The sequence below is a fragment of the Schistocerca cancellata genome, chromosome 8 (assembly GCF_023864275.1).
Source record: "Schistocerca cancellata isolate TAMUIC-IGC-003103 chromosome 8, iqSchCanc2.1, whole genome shotgun sequence".
Lineage (NCBI taxonomy): Eukaryota > Metazoa > Arthropoda > Insecta > Orthoptera > Acrididae > Schistocerca > Schistocerca cancellata.
Window position 1 is genome coordinate 84,864,627 of NC_064633.1, and position 27,073 is coordinate 84,891,699.

Below are 27,073 nucleotides of genomic sequence, written 5' to 3' on the forward strand. Positions count from 1 at the left end.
GTACAATCTTTGACAGCACCACTATCATCAACAGCAGAACAGGACGCTACTTCCATGGTAACCCTCAATTATACATGTAAGCGCTGGGGCAACGACAATCTTTGGTGCAGATTTTGTAGTTCTGAGTTTAGAGGGCAGCATACTCTAAGCCTTAATTCATACCAATGAACCATTTTAATATTATATTTTATATTCATTGATGAATAATGATCAATAATTGACATTACAGTGTATTCCGACTGTAACTGTTCCTTCATAGTTATGTAAGCAGGAATGTGTTTTCTGATACTCAGAACGGTGGGTGTGACCAGCCCTATTAATACCCATTCTCTCCATACAGTGTCAGAAGTTACACGAACGTTGAGGGTCAACGGAACTCATCTATCAGTGTCCATCCACAGCTCTGGGTATAATTTATTACTATGTATCCGATTTTTATATAGAGTAATTTCACTGACTGGGATCGACTCTGGTCACGTGCCGGATCATACTGTAAATTAAACTGTTTTCAGTTAGCAAGTCTCGGGAGTAGTTTTGCTACTACTTCTGTGACAAGAGCGGGTTTGGCTTATCATTGTAGTGTCAAAAAAAATTTTACACTGGTAGTGTTCTGAAAATTTCCATTTTCTGTCTAGCTAACAGATGACTTTCTGGGCTGTGTAAATAATTTTGAACTATGTGCACTGTATTCTAGAGATGTGATGTCAGCTTCAGAGCACTTTGTAATTGTAGATACGTGTTCTCACGTTCTCCTGGCTGAAATTTGCATGTAAGGGAGGTTAATATCTGTGATCATAAAGCTACATTTAACTGTATAGTTCCAAATCGTCTCATGTTCAAGAGGCAGTGTGAACATAAAGTTGGTTAAGACATAGTGATAATTTGTCGTTTGTAATGTTTGTCCTTAGCTCGGGACTGTATTAAAGCGAGCCATGTATCGATGTATCTGATACTGATTAGAGGATGATTCGTGTGCAGCAGCATTAGTGCATGTTAATCATGTCTAAATTGTAATTAAATTTTGTGGTAGGTTTTTCTGGTTACTATACTAACATTGGCTTTATGACAACCGGATTGGCTGAACTGCTGTTAAGTTATTCACATGTCAGTATCCCTAGGGGCAGTTAGGGCACACTAATTTGAAAATGATTCTGAACTTAAGCTTAATTGTTTTAAAAGGAATACCTCGAATGATTTTAATTTTTTTTTTTTTAAGATATGTTTTAATGTTTAAAGGAAAGAAAATTTGGGCTATTTAGAGCTCCAGTGATTATTTTAAAGACCTTGGATGAGTAATTTTTTTATGGAAAAAGAAATTTTGGGTAATTCAGAATTTCAGTAATTACCTTTAAATGTTTTGAATGATTAAGTTTTTTTAAAAAGTCTATTGGTTCTGACATTTAAAAATGAGGAGTGTGGGGGAATTTGCGAACTTTAGACCTTCAATCAACATTCTAAAACAATTTGCACGATTTTAATGGTTTCAGGATTTTTTGTTTTAATGTTTAACCTCATCGTTCTCTCGGTCCAAATATGTGGACCTTCATTTATTATTTTTTTCCCTCCCACAAATATGCGGGTTTTTCCACTTCTAGAATGGTGATCCACAAGTGTGGACCTTTTAATCATTTGTTTTAACATTAGAATGCAGCACCTTGCAAAGAACAATTCGTGTGCTAATTTAGATTACAAAAGTTTAGTTCATTACTACGAAATAATGCACCTTGTGAGCATCCTCATTCATGGACCTTAGGTCATAATGCAGACAAGAAAAAAGAAGTTAGATGTTCGACAACTAATAATAGCGAAACTGTATAATGATAATATGGGAGATGTTTATCTTTATGGCAGATTTGTATCATGTTACAGCTGTTATATTCACACAGGAAATGGTCGGTTTGGATTCTTAATCATTTTATAGACCATGTGATTGCCAATTGTTGGGTGATGTACCACAGATGGTGTTCAATCAGTCTAATAGCTAAACAAAACAGACTGTCATGGTTGACTACGAAATACATGTTTGCAAAGATATTACTAGTTACAAATATGTCATGCCAGTTAGGAGAATTCCTCTGATAGTGAAGATGTAGCTGATATAGAAAATCTGAATAAATAGCCAAGCAGAGTTCTTTTACAACCAGTTTCAGAACTTAGGTTTGACAATGTTGAGCACCTACTAAAATTTCTTGACTCAAAAAATGTTTCAAATTTCAGGAAACACAGCTGCATTCCCAAGGCAAGAGTCATGTGCATCAAATGTGCAATTAATTTATGTATTGTTGAAAATAATTGTTTTGAATCTTACTCTAAGAAGTCTAGTTTTTTACTGTTATTACTTGCCATAAATTATTGTATGATTCCTATTTCCTTGAACTTATGAAGTTATTTCACGGCAATGACAAAAACCTTTATTGGAAATCTTATATTTCGAAAATGTTAACATTAAGAGACCTATTTTCTGCGTGCATGAGCATATCCAGATGATTGTCTAAATAAAAATTTTACTGTAACAGGAAGAGAAAATACAAAGCAAAGACTAATACATTTTCATGATAAGTGAGACAGATGTTTACACAAGTGGACCTCTATTTATACCTTAGTGAATCATCAAGCCACAAGCACAATAAAAATGCAGAACAAATATTTTTTGATCTGTTGGAAAATATGAGAAGAAAAATTTCTTGCGAATGTTTTTGATCTCAGGAATGAAGAGGTTAAGAGAAAGAAAGTGAGTTTTCTTTATACCTGCGTAAACGAAGATAACCAATAAACGTTCTGCTGCTGTGTTCAGCTGCTCATCACACCAGAACGATTGTGGTCTAGCTTGACCAGCTCCACAGGTTAACTTTCCATTTCAAGACTTACGAGAAGGCTGCAACTACAACCAACTGCCCACAACACAGGCATCCCACATCTGTCAATTCATACTGTGTTAGTCGAGTGTATAGCCATCTGTATCGAATCCAGAGGCTGAAGAATTTGTCAGCACAGGTACTGTGGAGACACTGTCGGCAAGGAATCGGGGCAGACAGGAACGTTCCGGCAAGGGTACCATTGAGATTGCGCACTCGACACTGATTCTGGAAGCACCGGAATTTTTAAGCCTTGAAGTGGATGTATCTTCAAGCAGCAATGAGGACCTTACAACTTTGAAAATTCAATGATTTATTCATTTAGCTGCAACAACCAAAAGACTTTGTTGGTGCTGTACATTTTAGCGATTTTGAGTGAGATAAACTGATGCCGCAGTATGCTGGATGCATGGGAAAGGTCGTTCAATGCCCTTTGTAGTGCCCATGATCTGGCGTGAGCCAACTAACCATGTCAGTGACTGCTACTTTTCTATGGTTCCTCCTATCAAGCAGGGAATATCGAAGAAGAAGCAGACAGTGATCTATCCTAACATTCCATCTGCCGTATGTCCAGTTCTACTTGGGGAAGGACTGCCAATTCCTGAACCACTGGCAGAGTACGAGATTACTTCTGATGGGGATTCTGAATGCCCTGAACCATGTACATCACAAGATCCAGAGTTTCTTCCAAATATATCATCAACTTATAACTGATCACCACCTTGAACCCTGAACTAGTATAGTAATACTCGATACAGTAAACAGCTTGGAAGTAGCCAATACTCCAATGTCCGAGTTGAAGACTGTTAGACTCCGTATATTACCTTCATACACTTTAACCTTGTTTATGTGGCAATGGCATCTACAACTTATGACTAGTCACATATAATAGTTTCCAAAGCACATTGAATATACCATTTAGCGAAACCTTTAAGCATGCAAAAAAACAGTAGCAAGCTTTTTCTTTGCATTCCTCATTTAAACTAATGGCCCGAAACAAATTGGTAATTGCGAGAAACGTAAAATTATTTATTTCTGTAATTTCCTTACATATATTATTTTGTGTAAATATTGTCTTTGGCTTTGAGTTTAACAACTCTAAGACCCTTATCTTTGGTCTTGTTGGTACGAGATGGATCTTTGGAACACGAGGTTTGGGGTCTTATCACTAGTGGCGGCTGGGTAAGGTCGTGATATGTATATGGCCGAAGACACTTGTAAATTTGGTGAAAGACAATAAGTTTCATTTTATATATGTGTAGAAGTGGTGTTAAATGTGAGAAGATTCATTAAATAGCGATGTTCATAAACTAAAGTAACTTTTTCTCTAAAAGACAAAATACCATGTGTTACCATAAAAACCAGTTAGTCTCAACATCACATAAAGAAAACGATGGGAACCTCTCGGCGCAATCACTCCTAGACTCAACGAAGCCAATATATACTATGAAGACAATAACTAAGCCACCATCATAAAAGCTAAGTACCAACACTGTTCGTACTTGTTAACAACCTCCGTCTAACTTTAAATTCGAAATTCCTGTAGATCCTAAATTTACCATGTGGACAAAGGAGTAGGACTTTAATATGATCTAATTTATAGATTGTGGAACTTTAAGAAGGAAGAGGTCGTTAAACTTGAAGCCTCATCCAGGATATAACAGTTAAATGCGGCGAGACTAATTGTACTTTGTTTGCAGAACAGTATAAACTTTATAATTCATAAAACACGAATAATGATCAATGTACACGTTTCCTGGACCAAAAAATGGAAATTGGACAAGAAAAAGTAGTGTGAGAGCCAACGAAGTACTGGCTTATCAGAAAAGTGGACCTGCAATCGACGTGGTGGTGGTGGTGTGAAAAGGTAAGTGCATACAATTTCTCTGCGTTTTAAACTTTTCGTCAAGTCTGTGTCTAAGCACATGGTGTCATAATGATGCTAACAGAAGAAATTAAAAATGAAGTGGGAGAAATGTTAGATTTGAACACCTATATGACTCACAACAGAGAGAAAACTGAATCAACAGGACTTCCAAGGTACCTCTTTGCATCCGCCACACGTGATGAGGAAACAATGCCACGAGTATTCTCGCGCCCGCCGCTATGAAGATCTGTACACGCCCCATCTTCTGAGGATGCTCTCAAAGTGCGTTGTAGGGACCAATGCCACATTAGTCAGCATTCGTTGTCGTCTCCTTTGGTACAATCAGATTGTATCCAGGGCAGAGTTGTGTGTTCCTATGCTGCTGTCATTCAGGACAGTTTCATTGGACTGAGAATATTTTCCATAGAAGTGTATTTGTCTGTGAAGATCATAATTGCATTACTTTGTCAGACTCTGAAATCACAATACTGTCAAGTCTATACTATGAGACACTGTAATTGAGATTTTGTTATTCTCATTGAAGCAGATATTTCTTTCCTTGGACAATAACCTTTTGTAAACTGTGATCACTGTTTCCCTGCATTGGAGTGAGCGACATCAGTAAGAGTTTGCTTTATTGGTACAATATTGGGAAAGTGCCGTCATTCTACAAACGAGATTGCTTACAAGTCACTCATGCAATCAGTTCTATTATATTGCTAAGTGTGGGACTTTTACCAAATACAACTAATAGGGAATACTGAACATATACAGAGAAGGGTAGTGAGAATGGTCACAGGTTTGTTTTATCTGTGGGAGTGTCTCACAGAGACACAGAAGAAACTGATCAGGCACACTCTAAGACAGACGTAAACTATGAAGAGTAAGTCTATTAAAGTTACAAGAACCGGTTTTAAATGATGACTCTAGGAATATACTACAACCCCTACGTATCACTCAGATAGGGATCATGAGGACAAGAGTAGAGTTATTGCAGCATGCACAGAGGCATTCAAACTATCATTCTTCCCCCGTGCCATACGTGAATAGAATGGGAAGAAACCCTAAAAAAATGGTACAATTGGACGTACCCTATGCCATGCACCTCACAGTGGTTTGCAGACTCGTGACATGCAGCACCAACCAATAATGTGCAAAATGCTACCAGTTATACTCAGTGGAGGAAGATAAACAATTTTAGGAAGGCTAACTGGGACACATTTGGTGGGCTGTTAGGTATGGAAATTCAAAATATCAGTGCAGTCCCAGAAGAATACCATCACTTCACAGACATTATTAAAATTTGCCCCAGAGTTTCCATTTCTAGAGGCAGATTTAATTACATAAAAGGACATCCCTCTCCGACTGCTGCACTCCTGGAGCAGTATTACATTCTTTTTGAAAGGGACCCTTTGGAGAAAAAGCACTTCTACAGGAAAGCATCACGAAGGTGAAGCACACAGTTCTTGCTCTTTGCTGTTGTTGGTGTAGAAGTATGGAGTGTTTTTTGAAAGAAATATGGATTCCCCATGCTGTCAGTGTTCCTCAGACGAGATCGAGATGTACCAGTTTTATATTCCCAAGGCAGTACAGCCAAGCTGCAATGCCACGAAGGCATCCCATGTCTGTCAGCAGAGACTGGGCCACTTGTGCGTATGGACAGCTGTATCAAATCCAGAAGCTGAAGAATTTATCAGCACGAATACTGTGCAGATAATGTCGATGCAGAATCAGTACATGCGGGGAGCATTCCAGCAGCAGTACTGTCACAGTTGCACAGTCAACACTGAATCCAGAAGCACCAGAATTTCAAAACCTCAGAGAGGATATCTGAAGATGATGTACCTTCGAGCAACAATGGAGCATCAGGTATGTTAGTTACGGTCACACGTAACAGGTGTGTCAATGACGACTTCACAGCCTAGAACACGTTGATTTATTCATTTGATTTGGAGTCATTTTATAGCTGAATACATAGTTTCTCTTACACCTAAACAAGTTCAATTTGACTCATTAGTTATGCTACTGACACTCCATCTGAAATAGATTTCTCAATAAAGTCACTGCAGCATGCCATGCACAACTTCTTAAATTGTGAGGTAGTGTAGCTCTTAAGAAGGCATGTTGCATAACTGTGTGTGGTGTTCTCGGCAATCATCAACCTTGGATCAAGTTTTTTCAGTTTATCTGAGTATGCTATCCCATTGATACTTTCCTCTTGGAAAAAGAAAGGTCCATAACCTTTGCTATTGTTCAATGCACAAAACACATTCAATTTGCAGTTACCAAATTTCTGTTATAGCGATTTTCATAGTTTTTTACTGCCTGAAATTCTACAGTTGATTTATCTTACCACTTTGGTGAAAGTCTACTTAACAGCACATACCCTTTCCCATATAATCTTCATTCAAACCGTGTAACATTAGCACAAAAGTCCTTACAAGCGATCCTATTATTGTCTTTTTAGGTCTTGTATGGCTTTAAGTGTAACTAATTCTTTAACACATAGGAGTCATACATGGGACTCAAAGCTTTTGAGAAGTGTGCCCTGTCGATTTTGTAGAACTGTTCCAAGTTTTAGTCTTACCTGCTCTACATCATTTCCCCATGCCTCGGGATAATTCAAGGATTTGTTATGTCTTACCGAACATCATTTTAACATAACACTCATGGCCCCTCATAAATGATATGCCTAGTGGGAGGCTCTTCACCACATTCTGTATGAACATTAAGTTTTGATGTTTCCATAGACAAAACACACAGCAAGCACACTCACAATGGAAACTCCACATCACACACCCCGCAGATTCAAGTGGTAAAATGGCCCAGTGCAGAGCCCGTCATGAACTGAACACCCATCAAGCATGAAAACAGGAAGCAGGTGTACTGAAGTGTGAAAAACAAAGTAAAATAGAAACAGTGAATAGTCCAAGCGCAAGATGTGCAACATCAGGTAACGGTGTCTGACTGCGAAGCGGGAGTTACATGTTCAAATCTCCCTTGTGCCTTTTTTCTTCTCTCTCTCCAAATACTTATGAGCTGTCCATCCAGTCACTGAAATGTCTGTTCACAGTACTCAAATTTGTTATGGCGTAACATCCGTTTGCAACAGTGAGGTATTAAGAATGGACCTAATGACATTTTCTATGCAAGTACCATATATTATGACTCTTGCGTTCCACTTTGGAACTTCTGGCCCTTTAACCCATTATATCCCATAGTATGATTTATCATACGCATGCTATTCTTAGGCATTGTAGTTTCCAGAAGCTCATGGGCAACAATTGAAACCTTTTTTATACCTTTTATTGTTAGTTTAGAAGCCCATTGTTGGAAACAACAATAACAGTGAAGAACAGGATTGTTTATTTCATGGTGGAAGGCATTTATTCTAGTGCTATTGATTCTGCTGCTTTTCGACATCGATAAGTGGTAAGTAATGATACAATTATGATGTATATTGTTATAATTTTGCACATATTACTATGGATTACTAATTTGAGTACTCCAAATCAATATAAAAAGCTTACTTTATTAGCATTGTTGTGTTATTGGCTTATACTTTGACATATGAAATATCATATGGAGGGCAGCAAGAGATAATTTTCTATCAATTAGTACGAATTATTTCAGATACAATTTGGTAAAGGAGAGAGAAAAACTTAGAAGAGGTCCTAAATATACTATTCTCCACAGAGGATCATGATGAAACTGCCACTGACGAATGACAGGAACTTGAATTTGTGCTTGCTCAACCACATGATGGTGAGGACAGTGATAAAGATGACACAGCTAGTGATTCAGAAGGACAACCCACCACTGTTGCTGATTCAGGGAAAAAGGTTCTGGGACAAACTGCAGAGGTAAGAGTAGTAAAAAGTGACGGCCTTATTGAAGATGCTACATCTTTATCCACTCAGCAGCAAAATCCTTGCTGTTCCAAATCACAATCACGATCACGATCCCAACTTAGGGGAAAAAAAAAGACACTGGATAGAAGAAAAATTAGACTTCACAAAAATTTGAGTTAGCTCGTGATCCTACGCCTGATATAATAAAACATCTCCACACATTTAATTGAACTCCAGTTGACCTTTTTCCTAGTTTTTGATGATTTAGGTGAGATTCTGATGAGAGGGACAGTAAAATATGCTGCAAAAAGGACACAACATACAAATAAGTCATGATTGAATTTACAAATAGGCCCACACTGCTATTTTGCTTTTATATGGATATTTAAGGTCATTCATTGACATGTGTACTGGGAGACCCAATCTGACACAAACAATGCCCTTGTTTCCAATTCTATCTCCAGAAACTCTTGACAAAATTCACAAATTCTTCCATGTCAATGATAATGACAGCATTGAAAAAGAAGAAAGTTTATGAAGTTCATCCACTAATTTCACCTCTAAATAAGAAATTTCAAGAACTCAGAGCCTCTAGGGTCAAATTTCTCCTTGGATGAGGCCATGGAGCCTTATTATGGGCACCACTTTATGAAACAGTTTGTAACGCGCAAGCCAATTCGCTATGGTTTCAAATGGCAGTGTTTAGCTACATCTACTGGATATCTCATCAGATTTGAGTCAAATGTTGGGGCAAGTCAAAGAGATCCCCAGAAGACACTGGGGCGGCCTGTTGTTGAAAAGCTTTGTGTGGGCTACATCCCTCTGAACAGCAGACTGTACATTGATAATTACGTTAACTCTTGCCCCTACTTGAATCTCTTTCTTCACATGGAATCAAATGCATAGGAACCCTGAAAAATGACCGCTTGGAGAAGGCACCTATGCCAGATATAAAGAAGACACCCAGAGGTACTACTCGTGTGTTACGTGATATAGAAAATTCTATCACACTGGGAAGATGGAATGCCAATAGTCAAGTGACTGGGAACAAATGTACAGGATGTAGGTGTATTAGGTGAGAGTACATGCCTGAGCTGGAATAGAGAATCAAGAAAGAGGGTTTCCATATCACAGCCTTCTCTTGTGCAGGAATATAATCACCACATGGGAGGTGATGACCTTTTTGACAATCTACGAAGTTTACACCGCATTCAAATAAGATCAAAGAAATGGTATTGGCCGTTGATCAGGTTCTGCCTGAATGGGGCTGTTGTGAATATGTGGATCTTATACAGGCAACTAAATAACAGTATGAGCCTATTGGAATTTACCAGACTTGTAGAACTTTCAATCCTGACGTCACCCAACATTGAAAAGCCAAGAGGTGTGAGACCACGATTTCTATCTCAGGTGCAAGAAGACATCACATTTGATAATACTGGACATATGACCGACGAGCAGAGCACACAAAGAGGATGTGGACAGTGTGGTAAATGCACAAAATTCCATTGTGTAAAATGCAATGTAGGACTATCTGAAGCGGTGTTTCATTTTGTATCACCAGTGCTAAGAAGACAGTTTCCTGATAAGCCATTTTTGTCATGCATTCCTATTATAGCAATGTCTTTTTATTCATGTAATACATTAAAGTTACTTGTTTGTTCAACAATTTGTTTTTACCATGTATCCTTCACACATGAATAAATAATGTATATTTAAAATATAAATAATAATATAATAATAATAATAATAATAATAATAAAGATCCCAATACCACAACAGATAAATGCAGACTTTGCAAACAACAAATAGAAACGGTAGATCACATCACAAGTGGATGTACAATACTATCAAATACAGAATACCCTGGAAGACATGACAATGTAGCAAAAATAATACATCAACAGCTTGCCTTACAACATAAACTTATAAAACAAGTATGCACCACAAAATGTACTGGAGAATGATGAATACAAATTATACTGGAACAGAACCATTACAACATATAAAACAACACCACATAACAAACCTGACATCATACTCACCAATAAAAAGAAGAAATTAACACAACCAATCGAAATATCCATACCCAATACAACAAATATACAAAAGAAAACAGGAGAAAAAATTGAAAAATACATCCAACTGGCTGAGGAAGTCAAGGACATGTGGCATCAGGATAAAGTTGACATTATACCAATTATACTATCAACTACAGGAGTCATACCACACAATATCCACCAGTACATCAATACAATACAGCTACATCCAAACTTATATATACAATTACAGAAATCCGTAATTATTGATACATGTTCAATTACCTGAAAGTTCCTAAATGCAATATAACATATACCGTACAGTTAAAAGGAAGTGACACTTGATCAAGGTCCGCGTCACTTCCCATTTTTAACCAGACTTAACGTCTGAGAAAGTAAAGAAATAATAATAATAATAATAATAATAATAATAATAATAATAAAGTTTAAAAATCGGAGCATTACTTTTTCTTTATTTATGCAGTTATTGAATGACAATCATGAAAAATTCAACATTTTAAGAGTGATAAAAATCTGGAAAGAATTCTATCCCTTACTGCCCACCGTATGATATATCATACGTTAAAAAAAGTATAAATTTCAGGCCACAATAACAAATATTCAGAATATAATTATTAACCCATTTAGATGGTGGATATGAAGTTTTATCACAATCTAAAAAAAAAAAATTATTTCGGGATATAATGGGTTAATTCCTTTGTTGTAACAATTCACACCCATCCATTTGTTGTTTTCATTTCTGAAAGATGTCTATGCGGCATCTTGCCTGCTCTCACTAGTCATCACATTTACTTGCAACGGTAATATATTCTTACCACATGACTCATCCTAAAACCAATGTATAGTATGGCAATTGTGAAGATTACATAAGAACAGACACGCCACCAATGACCAGACAAAGATCATTGTTTGTGGGGGGGCAAAAAATGGGGCACAATGGAGGTTTGAACATGGATCTCCTGCTCTGCAGTCCAACACAGTCGCCACACAACCACACCATCATAGAACTTAGTCTGCTCAGTTTCTATTTTGCTCATTTTTCACAATTTAGTACACTTTCTTCCTTTTTTCATGCCCAATTTGTGTTCAGTTTTTGACGGGCTATCCACTGCGCTGTTTTACCACTTAAATCTGAGGGGTGTGCAATGTGGAGTTTCCCTTGTCAGGACCAGTAACGGCATCCATCTTTGCTGCAACTGCTGCTAATGCTTGGGTGGGCACCATCTTGTAGTAGCATATCGCACAAGTCTAAACATGATCAACTGTCCAAAATTACACCAAGAAAAAGTCAAATTTTCATGAATAAGTTCATAAAAATTTTAAAATCTATAAAGGTGTTTTCTAATACACCCTGTATTATTTTGTCATGCATGCTTTAAGAATTAACTTCATTCTTAAGTATGGATGTGTGGGCATTACGGTTTATAGGGCCTACTGGGGAAACTTGCCATGTAAAACAATGAGTAACAGACAGTTCACTTCCCCAACTCGTGGAGAGAGGCAATTTTGATACTGTTTTCCAAACCAGAAAAGTACTAAATTGTCTCAGTTGTTACAGAAGAATCACCTTAACAAGCTGTGTAGGCAAGAATCTGAAGTGCACAGTTAACCATTGCCTGGTCTGGTTATTAAGGGCCAAGCAACTCCTTAGCTGCTCTCTTTGTGGATTCTGGAGATTTTGGTCCACTGTCGACAACTGCATCCTTTGGGCTTTCATGTCCATCTCCCATCACCATATAATCCTTCCCCTATCAACAGTCTTTTATGTCCCGAGATAGTGACACACTGTCAGATCATATTGAGTGGGAGAATGGTGTCCCTCAGGTCAGTATTGTAAGTGCGACCATCTTTGTTGTAGGCATAACCAGTATCACATCTGCCATATGGAGTCCTGTACAGTGCTCCTTATTTGTGGATGATTGTACTGTTTTCTGTTCTCCTCCAGTGTTGCGACAGTGACCCATCAATTGCAACTTACAGTGTGGAAGGTAAAGGGTTGCACAATGACGAGTTTTCAGTTTTCTGCAGTTTGTGCGCGTGCGCGGTCGCGCGTTTTAATCATCATCCTTGTATTTTTAATTTACCTGGCTTGCATATGAGGGATACCAGTCTAAATTTTAAAGACATTTCTGGGCCTCATTTTCAACTGCAAACTTTTGTCGTTACCACACCTGAGACACCTGAAAGCCAGAACCTAGAAGGCACTGACCTGAAGATTATTGACGCTATGAGGGGATTAGGTTTGGACAAGTCCATCAATGTAATAAAACGAAGGATACGAGCAGCTGCTCGAGTGTCATCAGCTAAAAGTTCCTGTAAGGTAGACGGCAGAGACAGGACAACACAAGAGTGAATAAAACAGGGACAGGACAATAAAATATGGCGCACTGTCAATGGGTGACCACAGGGGCACTGCGGGGCAGGGTCACCGGACAACAGGTAGCAGTGGCTAAATTGGCAATGCTCAATCCGTAACCTGGCCAAAATGACCTCTCACCGGGAAGGGTGTGAGGAGGTCGTCCAAGCTGTGGGGATCGGTTTGATGGCCCTAAGCTTATTTTCGTGGAGAGAGGACCAAGCCTCAGGCCACAATCATGAAACGCACCGACAAAGAACCCCACTAACATCAGTTGATGGGACAAAAGGAAGCTGTCCGAGGCAGGAGGACAGCAGTCTTGGCTGCAGCATCAGCTGCTTTGTTCCCAGGCACACCAACGTGGCCAGGAATCCACAAAAAAAGGACACGAGTGCCGGTATCAACTAGCGACTGTAGGGACCATTGAATTCCTTGCACGAGAGGGTTGTCCGAATATGGGTCATGGATATTCTAAATGGTGCTCAAAGAATCAGAGCAGATGGCATAGGGAGAATGACGGTGGCGGGGGATATACTGAACAGCCTGAGAGAGAGCAAAAAGATCAGCTGTAAAACTTGAGCACTGGTCAAGGAGCCGGTACTGAAAGGCATCATCCCCAACGACAAAGGCACATCTGGTGCCAGCAGGAAGCTTTGAGCCATCTGTGTAAATAAAGAAGTTATTAGCAAGCCTCCAACGAAGTTCGACAAACCTCGAGCGGTATATCGAATCTGCTGTCCCCTCATTTGGGAGCGAGCTGAGTTCAAGGTGAACGCGAGCCTTAGCCTGGAGCCAAGGTGGCGTAGGGAGGGTAAAATCAAGTTGCTGAAGCAGGCAATGAAAGCTAACTCCAGGAGGTAACAGGGCAGATACATACAGCCCGTACTGGCAGTCAAGGGAGTCGTCAAAGAAGGAGAAATATGCCGGGTGGTTGGGCATTGACATCAGTCAGCAGGCATACCGACAAAGCAACATATCGCACCAGTAGTTTAACAGTAATTTGGCAGCTTCGGCATACAGACTCTCAACAGGGCTGGTGTAGAATGCTCCAGTCACCAGCAGGACCATTCGATCTACTCCCCATGACGTACCGCTGAGAACACGGAGGACATTTAGGGAACAGGTACAATGAGCAACCAAGTAAGAGACAGGTGGAGACCAGCAAAGTTTCCTGTCAAATGTAAGACCTAAAGATTTTGTTGTCTCCACGAATGGGAGAGCAGCGGGACTGAGAAGTAAGGATGGTGGAAGAAACTGTTTGTAACGCCGGAAGTTGATACAGACCGTTTTCTCACCAGAAAAACAGAAACCGTTAGAGACACTCCAGGAATATAGACGGTCGAGACAACGCTGAAGACAGCACTCCAGGAGACATGTTCTCTGAGCGCAGCAGTAGATCGTAAAGTCGCCCACGAAAAGGGAGCCTGGAACGTCAGCTGGAAGGCAATCCATTATTGGATTGATAGCTATGGCAAAAAGGGCCACGCTCAAAATGGAGCCCTGGGGCACCCCATTCTCCTGTCAAAAGGCATGTGACAAAACAGAAGCCACACGTACCCGGAACATTCGAGCCATTCAAAATGCATTAATGGAAAGAGGGAGGCGACCACGAAGGCCCCCAACTGTTCATGGTGCGGAGACTGTCCACTCTCCAACAGGTGTCTTAAGTCTTCTCCAAATTGAAGAACACAGCCACCTTCTGGCGCTTATGCGAAAAGTAGTTCATAATGAAGGTCGACAAGGTAACTAGGTGGTCAACAGCAGATCGGCACCTACGAAAGCCACATTGGACACTGGTAAGGAGGCATCGAGATTCAAGGAGCCAAACCAATCGAGAATTTACCATGCGCTCCATCAACTTGCAGACGCAGCTGGTAAGGGAGATGGGGTGATAACTGGAAGGAAGGTGTCTGTCCTTTCCTGGTTTGGGTATGGGAACAACAATTGCTTCACGCTAGCGAGTGGGGAACATGACCTTCAGTCCACATGTGATTATAGGCACGAAGAAGAAAGCCTCTACCTGCAGGAGAAAGGTTGTTCAGCGTCCGAATATGGATACCAACGGGCCCCGGAGCAGAGCATTTTCGAGTTCCCGCACGGTGAAGGTGGAATTGTAACTTTCACAATTCAAAGACTTGAAAGAAGGTAGCCATGCCTCCTTTGCTTGTTTTCAGGGGAGGAAGGCAGGGTGGTAATGGGCAGAGCTCGAAACCTCCGCGAAAAAGCAGCCGAAGGCATTTGAGGCATCCTCAGGATCCACAGGGACTTCATTCGCTACAGTCAGACCAGAAATCGGGGAATGGACCTTGGTGCCAGATAGCCAGTGCAGGCCACCCCAGACAACCGAAGGGGGAGTAAAACTGTTGAATGGGCTGGTGAAAACCACCCAGAAAGCCTTTTTGCTTTCTTTGATAACACGATGACATTTTGCATGGAGTCGTTTGTAACTGATACAGTTCGCCATCGTAGGTTGGCATTGGAAGGTGCGCAAAGCACGTCGCTGAACACGAATAGCATCGCTGCATGCTGTAGTCACCAGGGGACTGGAACTCGACGTGTAGAAGGGGAAGTACGAGGGATGGAATATTCAGCAGCAGTGAGAATAACGTCCATGAGGTATGCGACCTGACTACCGCAGCTGGAGAAGTTTTGATCATGGAAGTTCGCCAGGGAAGTGAAAAGCACCCAGTCAGCTTTGGAGATGTTCCAGCTAGTGGAACATGGAGAAGGGGTTGTGATGCAGGAGGGGGGTTACTCAGGGGAAACGGTCGCTCGAGTATGTGTCAGACAGAGCGTACCACTCGAACCGACGTGCAAGTTGGATAGTGGATATTGAGAGCTCCAAGAGGGAATAGGAATGCGTTGCGTCCGAAAGGAAGGTAGGTGCACCATTATTTAAGCACACTAGATTGAGGTGGTTGAAAAGGTCTGCCAAGTGGGAGCCTCTCAGGCAGGATGCTGGAGAGCCCCAAAGAGGATGGTGGGCATTAAAGTCTCCAATCAACAACAATGGTGTAGGAAGCTGCGCAATCAGTTATATCATGTCTGCCCAAGTAAAGGCAGACGATGGAGTGTAAACAGTACAAATGGAACATGTGAAAGTGGGGAGAGTAATTCGAAGGGCAACTGCCTGCAGATCTGTGAGCAACGTGACTGTCAACGTCCCTGCCACAGGTAACGCATTTAGCCGCACTTGAACAAGACTGCCGTGTATGGTTAAACCACTGACATTGGTAACACCTTGTAGGGGTGGTTATATACGGCCGAAGAGAAATGATCTCATAACCCGCTTTAATTCATGAAGGCAATTGCACATTGTCGAATGTCAGGAATACGGTTCGGGTCGGTATGAGGTCCTTGACCCTTTACACGACCCGATGGACCGCCGTGACTCCCTGATCAGAGAGGAAAGACAGAATCTCCTCATCAGTTAGTCCGTCGAGTGACCTGGTATACACCATGCCATACGACAAATTCAAGGTGCGGTGGGCCCTCCACCCATACAGGAAATGTGTGTAAGAGAGTGCTAGAAGTAATTTTTGGGCCTGGAAGGCACACTCTATCTTCAACAGCAAGGTACCATTGCACAACCGAGTACAAGATTTCACTGGTCCTGCAATCACATCTACACCCTTCTGAATGATGAAAGGGTTGACTGTTGAGAAATCTTGACCATCAAATCTGGTGACAACAAGAAACTTTGGTGCTGGTGGTAGAATTTTCTGAACAGGAGTTTCATCTAGCTTTCTTTTTTGGGCAGGAGACAGGGAAGAAGAAGAGAAATCCATTGCGGATGGATCCCCCATGATTGCCAGTGTCTCCGATGGCGTGCTCCTTCCTTGTGGGGGCCCCTCTCAGAGGGCACTCCCGCCTTAGGTGATTGTCCACACCTCAGGTCACACCTCCCAAGAAACGGACGGAGGGACCAATCGACATCTTCGGAAGGCAACAGCTCAGGCAATCGCCCCTCCCTGGGCCTGGCCCTTACCAGGGGGTACGTGCGTGCCTTACTTTTCTACCCAGGGCGTGTAATTACGCGTTACCCCGTCACCGGCTACGCGTGCGAACGTGTGGGTCGACCTTGGGACATGCACAGGGAGGAAAGAACAGAGGAGAGAGAGAGAGAGAGAGAGAGAGAGAGAGAGAGAGAGAGAGAGAGAGAGAGAGAGAGAGAGAGGGGGGGGGGGGGGGGATGAAAGAAAGAATCTCAAAATGCTGAAGCGGAGAATAAGACATGGAAAAGAAGACAAGGAGAATAGGGCAAGGAGAATGAGGCAGAGATTGAAGTAAGGGCATGAAAGCAAGGAGAAGAGTGAATGTAGGGAAAGACCAATAGAGGAAGAAAGTGTGAGGATGGAGAAAAACAAAGGAAACAGGATCCTGGAGTTTTCAAACATACATCTCCGGCCGAAGGCTCGATACATTACTCCCAAAAAGAGGGAATGTGAAAGGGAGATTGGGGGCGGGGGGGGGGGGGGGAGGATTGGGGATGAGAAGGGATGGGGAAGGGGGTAGGGCAGCCCAGAAAGGATGGAGAACTGCAGTAGCTCGGGGCCCTGTGCTCGCCACGCACGTATCCACAAAAGAGTTGTGGACCCCCTGGGGAACAACAGCTGGGGAAGGGGGTGTGGGTGTGGGTGTGTGTGTGGGGGGGGGGGGGGGGGGGGGACACAAGGGCAGATGTAGTAGCTGAGGAAGATTTTGTGATCTGTCTAACTTGTTTCGGCAAATTTTAGGAAGACATTCTCAATGTGTTAACAGGGTGACTAGCTCATGCATGTTTTTTGTAAGTGGTCAGCCAGTCATATTTCCATGTGCCTTCCTTTTAGCTCCTCTGTGGTTTTACTTCTGTTTTAATGACACGTCTACCACCTTCCGCCCTTCTCCATTGTATTAAAGCCTGTGAGATAAGAGTGAGTGTGTGGGCCAACCAAAATGAGACGGGAGTGAGTAAATGAGTGTCATTTTACACGTTTCCTCCTCACTGTGAGACAACAATTTTAGTCATTTTATCCACATTTGATCCATTTAATATGCTTAAGGGCACTGGTAACTTCTGTGGTGAGTGCCTGTTAAGTCTCCCCCCCCCCCCACACACACACACACACACACACACACACCCCCCTTCATCATCCCCTCAATATCTGACACTAAAAGGAAAGAACATATGACTTAGTAGCTACAAGGCATGGAGACTACTTCTCTACTTAGCCTGCAACCCTATAAAAATCACAACACACACAAATGTTAAATCCGATCAAGCTGCACATCAGCTGCTCAAGAATAGAAGATCACTAGATAAACACAAGACATCAAAAAATAGCAGAATAGAGAGATATCACACAAACATCTAAGTCACTTAGAACAACAGATCTCTAAAGGGCAATCAGTAAGTGCAGACATCACAAGGCAGCCAGCCATAACATGTGCATTGAACAGATAAACTTCGGACCCACAGCCAAAAAATGGTTACTCATTCTGATAAGTAACTGCAGGACACACACCAAAATAGTCAAGATTTGGAGGAAACCACAAGTCTCTGGCATTCTAAATCGTGCATAGAACCAGTTAACCATACAAGCTACAGGCCAATTTCATTACTATGCCACCTTATTACAATTCACAAAAGGATGATATTCAAGTGGCTCTAAGAATAAATGTAGCCTCATCTGATCCCACACCAAGCTGGGTTCAGAACAGGCAACTGCTGCACATTACAGGTAATAAAAGTGACAATACATCAAGGATGGATTCAAAGGAAGAAGAGTCACCGGGTTGTGTACGTAGCTTTTTCAGCTGCTTGCGACACAGTCAACCCACGACTGGTATTACAGGGAGTGTGTAAACTAAGTAAAAAGTATGGCACAAATAACAGGATCCCTCATCCAAAGCAAAAGTGTCTTGATTTTTGAGGGCAAAGAAGCCAGTGGGAAAGATTAAAGTATGGCTTACCACAGGTGCTGTAACTTAGATGATTTTTGTAGACCAATTGAAGGACGGTACACAACAATGTCCGGTATCAAATTTTTTATATCAACTTCCTCGACACCACAGTGGTATGTAGTAAACAGGAATAACTGACTACACGCACACACACGCACACACACGCACACACACGCACACACACGCACACGCGCGCACACGCGCGCGCGACAGTCAGTGTGCGTGTGTAGGTATAAGAACAGAGATAAGTTTTGTGTGTGTGTGTGTGTGTGTGTGTGTGTGTGTGTGTGTGTGTGTGTGTGCGCGCGCATCACTATTTCAATGTTTATCCATTAATGTACAACACAAAAACAGGGATAAGGTAAATCAGCAATGGTATTGGCCACATTCAACATCCAACACATTAGTGTTACTCAAGAAAAAGAGGGAAATGTATGCCAAGTGAGAAGTTTCACCAAATTCAAGTGATTTTATTACTTTTGCAGACCTCTTGGAAAGCCACTGAATACTAACACTGCATTTAATACAACCAGCTAATAGCATTCAATGGTTTTCACACTAACTAATTCATAATGTTTCACAAGGGTCATCTGTTTTGGTCCCATACCTAAGGACTTTTAGAAACTGAGCAGAGTAGCAAGTGTTGTGAATTACATTGCTTTAGACTATTTGCTGTTACCGTTATTCAGATGTTCAAATAACTTACGGGTTTGCTGCCGGGTGACGTCGTCGAACACCGCGAATATTTCGACAGGAGCGCACCCTGCCATTTTCAAGATACAAATGCAAGGAAGAAAAAATGTGCAAGCAACCTTGGTTCACAGAGGAGAAACAAGGAAGACACCACACACAGAACAAGTGTCAACACAGCCAAAGATAACCAATATCAGAAATATTGATAGTTACTATTAATCAACAGGTGAGGTAGCACTAATTCTGTCCCTTTGTTTTTTGATGTGAGAGAGAGCCGGATTCCAAGCAGCATTTAAACAAAATCCACCATCTCTGTTAATAAGGTTGCTTGATAGTCTGATTTCAACAGCTTTCTTAATAACACTATCCCAATAGCTGGACGTGCAAGCCAGAATCTCCGTGTTGTTGTATTCCATAAGATGACCGGTGTCAAGGCAATGTTCTACAATGTTCTCCCTTTTATCCTCCTTTGTGGCAGGCACAGCATGTGTTCTGAAAGTAATCAGGTTTCAACAATTAAAACAAAAGTCACATCATTTGAAGGTTAGGTACCTGTAAGAGATTTATAATGATTCCGAATGGACAAAATATTTAACAAAGAAGTGCATGTCATGTTTTATCATTCCCAAGAATTTAAAAATTCAGTGGTTTCTGCTAAAATAAGAAACAGTTTATTAACTATCATGTACTATGAAAACTTCGAATAAATTCTGCTAATATGTGGAGATTTTAATATTGGCTACGTTAAACCTGGAGAAAACAAAGATGAATTGCTAAATACCACTCATTCATTCCAACAATGGAAAATCCAAGATGGATTGTAACAATACCAGATGAGGAAAGCTGCTACTCACCATATACAGGAGATGCCAAGTCGCGATAGGCACAATAAAAAGATTCACACACTCATAGCTTTCGGCCATTAAGGCCTTTGTCAGCAGCACACACACACACACACACACACACACACACACACACACACACACACGCAAATGCAAATTACACACACGTCTGCAGTCTCAGAGCTGAAACCACACTGCGAACAGCAGCACCAGTGCATGATGGGAGTGGTGACTGGGTGGGGGTAAGGAGGAGGCTGGGGGCAGGCAGGGGAAGGGATAGTATGGTGGGAGTGTCAGACAGTCAAGTGTTGCAGTTTAGACTGAGGGCAGGAGAGAAGGTGTGGAAGGGGCAAGGGAGGAAGTAGTAGAAATGAGGGAAATAAAATAAATTAAAAGACTGGGTGTGGTGTTGAAATGACAGCTGTGTAGTGCTGGAATGGGAACAGGGAGGGGGCTGGATGGGTGAGGACAGTCACTAGCAAAGGTTGAGGCCAGGAGGCTTACAGGAACGTAGGATGTACTGGAGGTAAAGTTCCCACCAGCGCAATTCAGTAAAGCTGGTGTTGGTGAGAAGGATCCATATGGCACAGGCTGTGAAGCAATCATTGGGGTGAGGAGTACCATGTTTGGCAGTGTGTTCAGCAACAGGGTGGTCCGCTTATTTTTTGGGCAGTTTGTCAGTGGTCGTTCATGCGGACAGACAGCTTGTTGGTTGTCATGCCTACATAGAATGCAGCACAGTGGTTGCAGCTTAGCTTGTAAATCACAGGACTAGTTTCACAGGTAGCCCTGCCTTTGATGGGATAGGTGATGTTAGTGACCTGACTGGAGTAGGTGGTGGTAGGAGGATGTATGGGACAGGTCTTGCATCTAGGTCTGTTACAGGGGTATGAGCCATAAGGTAAGGGTTTGGGAGCAGGGTTGTGTAAGGATGAACGAGTATATTGTGTAGGTTCGGTGAACGGTGGAATACCACGGTAGGAAGGGTGGGAAGGATAATGGGTAGGACATTTCTCATTTCAGGACATGATGAGAGGTAGTCTAAGCCCTGGCGGAGAATGTAATTCAGTTGCTCCAGTCCCGGATGGTACTGAGTTACGAGGGGAATGCTCCTCTGTGGCCACACAGTGGGATTTTGGAAGGTGGTAGGAGACTGGAAAGATAAGGCACAGGAGATTTGTTTTTGTACAAGGATGGGAGGATAATTATGGTCAGTGAAGGCTTCAGTGAGACCCTCTGTATATTTAGAGGAGGACTGCTCATCACTGCAGATGCGACAACCACAGGTGGCTAGGCTGTACAGAAGGCACTTCTTGGTATAGAATGGGTGGCAGCTGTCAAAGTGGAGGTATTGTTGGTGGTTATTAGGTTTGATATGGACGGAGGTACCGATGTAACCATCTTTGAGGTGGAGGTCAACATCTAGAAAGGTGGCTTGTTGGGTTCAGTAGGACCAGGTGAAGCAAATGGGGGAGAAGTTCCTGAGGTTCTGGAGGAATGTGAACAAGGTGTCTTCACCTTCAATCCAGATAGCAAACATGTCATCAGTGAATGTTAAGCAGGTGAGGGATTTAGGATTCTGGGTTTTTACGAAGGATTCCTCTGGAAGGCCCAGTAATAGGTTAGCATAGGATGGTGCCATGCGGGTGCCCACAGCCGTAATGCGGATTTGTTTGTAGGTAATAAGCAGAAATTACCCCTGTACTACTCAGGAAAAGACGAAAGAGAAGGGGAGTATGGAGTTGGGTTTAGTCTCGAAGGATATGCGTAGATCTGTTATTGCTTTCACCCCACGTAACGAATGTATATGTACTCTGTGGTGTTGTTGTTTTTGTTGTTGCGGTCTTCAGTCCTGAGACTGGTTTGATGCAGCTCTCCATGCTACTCTATCCTGTGCAAGCTTCTTCATCTCCCAGTACCTACTGCAACCTACATCCTTCTGAATCTGCTTACTGTATTCATCTCTTGGTCTCCCTCTATGATTTTTACCCTCCATGCTGCCCTCCAATACTAAACTGGTGATCCCTTGATGCCTCAGAACATGTCCTACCAACCGATCCCTTCTTCTGGTCAAGTTGTGCCACAAACTTCTCTCCTCCCCAATCCTATTCAATACTTCCTCATTAGTTATGTGATCTACCCATCTAATCAGCATACTCCTGTAGCACCACATTTTGAAAGCTATTTTCTTCTTGTCCAAACTATTTATCGTCCATGTTTCACTTCCATACATGGCTACACTCCATACAAATACTTGCAGAAATGACTTCCTGACACTTAAATCTATACTCGATGTTAACAAATTTCTCTTCTTCAGAAACGCTTTCCTTCCCATTGCCAGTCTACATTTTATATCCTCTCTACTTTGATCATCATCAGTTATTTTGCTCCCCAAATAGCAAAACTCCTTTACTACTTTACGTGTCTCATTTCCTAAACTAATTCCCTCAGCATCACCCGACTTAATTCGACTAAATTCCATTATCCTTGTTTTGCTTTTGTTGATTTTCATCTTATATCCAACCTTCAAGACACTGTCCATTCCGTTCAACTGCTCTTCCAAGTCCTTTGCTGTCTCTGAGAGAATTGCAATGTCATTGGCGAACCTCAAAGTTTTTATTTCTTCTCCATGGATTTTAATACCTACTCCGAATTTTTCTTTTGTTTCCTTCGCTGCTTGCTCAATATAGAGATTGAATAACATCAGGGATAGGCTACAACCTTGTCTCACTCCCTTCCCAACCACTGCTTCTCTTTCATGTCCCTTGATTCTTATAACTGCCATCTGGTATCTGTACAAATTGTAAATAGCTTTTCGCTCCCTGTATTTTACCCCTGCCACCTTCAGAATTTGAAAGAGTATTCCAGTCAACATTGTCAAAAGCTTTCTCTAAGTCTACAAATGCTAGAAACGTAGGTTTGCCTTTCCTTAATCTATTTTCTAAGATATGTTATAGGGTCAGTATTGCCTCACATGTTCCGATATTTCTACGGAATCCAAACTGATCTTCCCAGAGGTCGGCTTCTACCAGCTTTTCCATTCGTCTGTAAAGAACTCACGTTAGTATTTTGCAGTCGTGACTTATTAAACTGATGTTCAGTAATTTTCACATCTGTCAACACCTGCTTTCTTTGGGATTGGAATTATTATATTCTTCTTGAAATCTGAGGGTATTTCACCTGTCTCATACATTTTGCTCACCAGATGGTAGAGTTTTGTCAGGACTGGTTCTCTCAAGGCCATCAGTAGCTCTAATGGAATGTTATCTACTCCCGGGGCCTTGTTTCGACGTAGGTCTTTCTGTGCTCTGTCAAGCTCTTCATGCAGTGTCATATCTCCCATTTCATCTACATCTACATCCTCTTCTATCTCCATAATATTGTCCTGAAGTATATCGCCCTTTTACAGACCCTCTATATACTCCTTCCACCTTTCTGCGTTCCCTTCTTTGCTTAGAACTGGGTTTCCATCTGAGCTCCTGATACTCATACAAGTGGTTCTCCTTTCTCCAAAGGTCTCTTTAATTTTCCTGTAGGCAGTATCTATCATACCCCTAGTGAGATAAGCCTCTACATCCTTACATTTGTCCTCTGGCCATTCCTGCTTAGCCATTTTGCACTTCCTGTCGATCTCATTTTTGAGACGTTTGTATTCCTTTTTGCCTGCTTCATTTACTGCACTTTTATATTTTCTCCTTTCATCAATTAAATTCAATATTTCTTCTGTTACCCAAGGATTTCTACTAGCCCTTGTCTTTTTAGCTACTTGATCCTTTGCTGCCTTCACTACTTCATCCCTCCAAGCTACCCGTTCTTCTTCTACTGTACTTCTTTCCCTCGTTCTTGTCAATTGTTCCCTCATCCTCTCCCTGAAACTCTTTATAACCTCTGGTTTAGTCAGTTTATCCAGGTCTCATCTCCTTAAATTCCCACCTTTTTGCAATTTCTTCAGTTTTAATCTACAGTTCATAACCAATAGACTGTGGCCAGAGTCCAGATCTGCCCCTGGAGATGTCTTACAATTTAAAACCTGGTTCCTAAATCTCTGTCTTACCATTATATAATCTATCTGAAACCTGTCAGTATCTCCAGGCTTCTTCCATGTATACAATCTTCTTTTATGATTCTTGAACCAAGTGTTAGCTATGATTAAGTTGTGCTCTGTGTGAAATTCTACCAGGCGGCTTCCTCTTTCATTTCTTACCCCCAATCCATATTCACCTACTATGTTTCCTTCTCTCCCTTTTCCTACTGACAAATTCCAGTCACCTATGACTATTAAATTTTCGTCTCCCTTCACTATCTGAATAATTTCTTTTATTTCACCGTACATTTCTTCAATTTCTTCATCATCTGCAGAGCTAGTAGGCATATAAACTTTTACTACTGTGGTAGGCGTGGGCTTTGTATCTATCTTGGCCACAATAATGCGTTCACTATGCTGTTTGTAGTAGCTTACCCGCATTCCTATTTTCCTATTCATTATTAAACATACTCCTGCATTACCCCTATTTGATTTTGTGTTTATAACCCTGTAGTCACCTGACCAGAAGTCTTGTTCCTCCTGCCACCGCACTTCCCTAATTCCCACCATATCTAACTTTAACATATCCATTTCCCTTTTTAAGTTTTCTAACCTACCTGCCCGATTAAGGGATCTGACATTCCACACTCCGATGCGTAGAAAGCCAGTTTTTTTTTTCTCCTGATAACTACATCCTCTAGAGTAGTCCCCACCCAGAGATCCGAATGGGAGACTATTTTACCCCCGGAATGTTTTACCCAAGAGGACGCCATCATCATTTAACCATACAGTAAAGCTGCGTGCCCTCGGGAAAAATTACGGCCATTGTTTCCCCTTGCTTTCAGCTGTTCGCAGTACCAGCACAGCAAGGCCATTTTGGTTACTGTTACAAGGCCAGATCAGTCGATCATCCAGACTGTTGCCCCTGCAACTACTGAAAAGGCTGCTGCCCCTCTTCAGGAACCACACGTTTGTCTGGCCTCTCAACACATACCCCTCCATTGTGGTTGCACCTACAGTACAGCTATCTGTATCGCTGAGGCATGCAAGCCTCCCCACCAACGGCAAGGTCCATGGTTAATTGGTGTGTGTGTGTGTGTGTGTGTGTGTGTGTGTGTGTGTGTGTGTGTGTGTGTGTGTGTGTGTGTGGGGGGGGGAGGGGGGGGGGGGGTGCTCTGTGTATGAAACGCAAATTTTGACAATACCCACACATCATTCTAAAATAGTTCTTAGAGACAACAATGCAAAACTGGAAAGGAAAAGGAGTTCAGAAGTGTGTTTGGTAAGAAAGTCTTCATGCTGAATGGTGAGAGTTGCCCAGATTGTTTCTGCAAACACATTGAAAGCAGTAAGAACCTGTTTTCCAAGGGAAAATATCTACAATGGGACGTGGAAAATACCAGGAACAAATGAAGCGACTCAAACAGACCATATATTGGTATCAAAGAGGTGGGCATCCCATATGGAAAATGTGCACACTTTCCAAGGAGCTAATTCTGATTTTGACCATTACCTAGTAGGAGCCAGAATGAGATAAACTTGCCATGGCTGCCAAAGGAAGTAGTACCAGAGTAAAGAAATGAAACATAGAAAAAGAGGACAGGAGTTACAAACAAAAGATGGTGGAGATGATATAGACGAAGAGTGGAACTCTTCAATATAGTTCCATACTTTGTCTACATCATCTCCACCATATTCTGTATCCATTGAGACAACAGCACATGAAATACTGCAGGAAACAGAGACTTAGGAATGAAGACTGGTATGATGATCAATGTAGACAGGCAGTGGAACAGAAAAAGGCACAAGGCAGAAACGCTTGCAGCGGAATACTAGATCAAATCACGCATTATATAAGGAAAGGAGAGTAGAGGCAGCAAGGGTATGTAGGAGGGAAAAAAAGAGAAGCAATGAATAGAAAGGTAGAGGAGATTGAAGAGCTCTCCCAAAGGATAATATAGACTGAAAATAACAGCTTGTAAGGACAAAAAGGGAAATTTGCTTACAGATAAACAAGATCTTATGGATAGATGGAGAGAATATTTCAAGGGAATTTTGGAGGGCAGTCTTACCAGGAATGAGCAGCCTCTCTATTATACCGCACATCCAGAAGTAGAGGAACCAACATTAAAGGAAGTACAGAAAGCAGTGTATTGTCTAAAAAATTACAAAACACCAGAAACTGGTGAAATAACTACAGAGCTGCTAAAGAATGGGAGAACAGATCTTAATAAGAGAATGCACAAATTACTTATATTGATATGGAATTCCAGAAGAATGGACCTTAGGCGTAATTTAACCAATACACAAAAAAGGAGACAAGACCTGCTGCTCAAATTACCGAGGAATTACCTAGATGAATGAAACCTGTAACACCTTCTCTAGTATTATCTAGAACAGGTTAGCACCATGTGCAGTGTGGATTGCAGCCTAATAGGTCAACAACAGACGAAATTTTGTGTCGAGGCAAATACATCAAAAGGTGTATGAGTATAACATTGAGCTTCATAACCTCTACCGTATTTACTCGAATCTAAGCCACACTTTTTTTCCGGTTTTTGTAATCCAAAAAACCGCCTGCG

At 41.6% G+C, this 27,073-nt stretch overlaps 1 long non-coding RNA gene across 1 annotated transcript in view; it reads right to left on the reverse strand.

Moving 5' to 3' along the window:
* Positions 1–19,758: 19,758 nt before the first annotated feature.
* LOC126095065 (uncharacterized) overlaps positions 19,759–27,073 on the reverse strand; it is a 56,425-nt gene continuing 49,110 nt past the window's right edge. The window contains exon 3 of the long non-coding RNA XR_007521904.1: positions 19,759–20,117. This is a non-coding gene — a long non-coding RNA (uncharacterized LOC126095065). The remainder of the gene's footprint in view (positions 20,118–27,073) is intronic.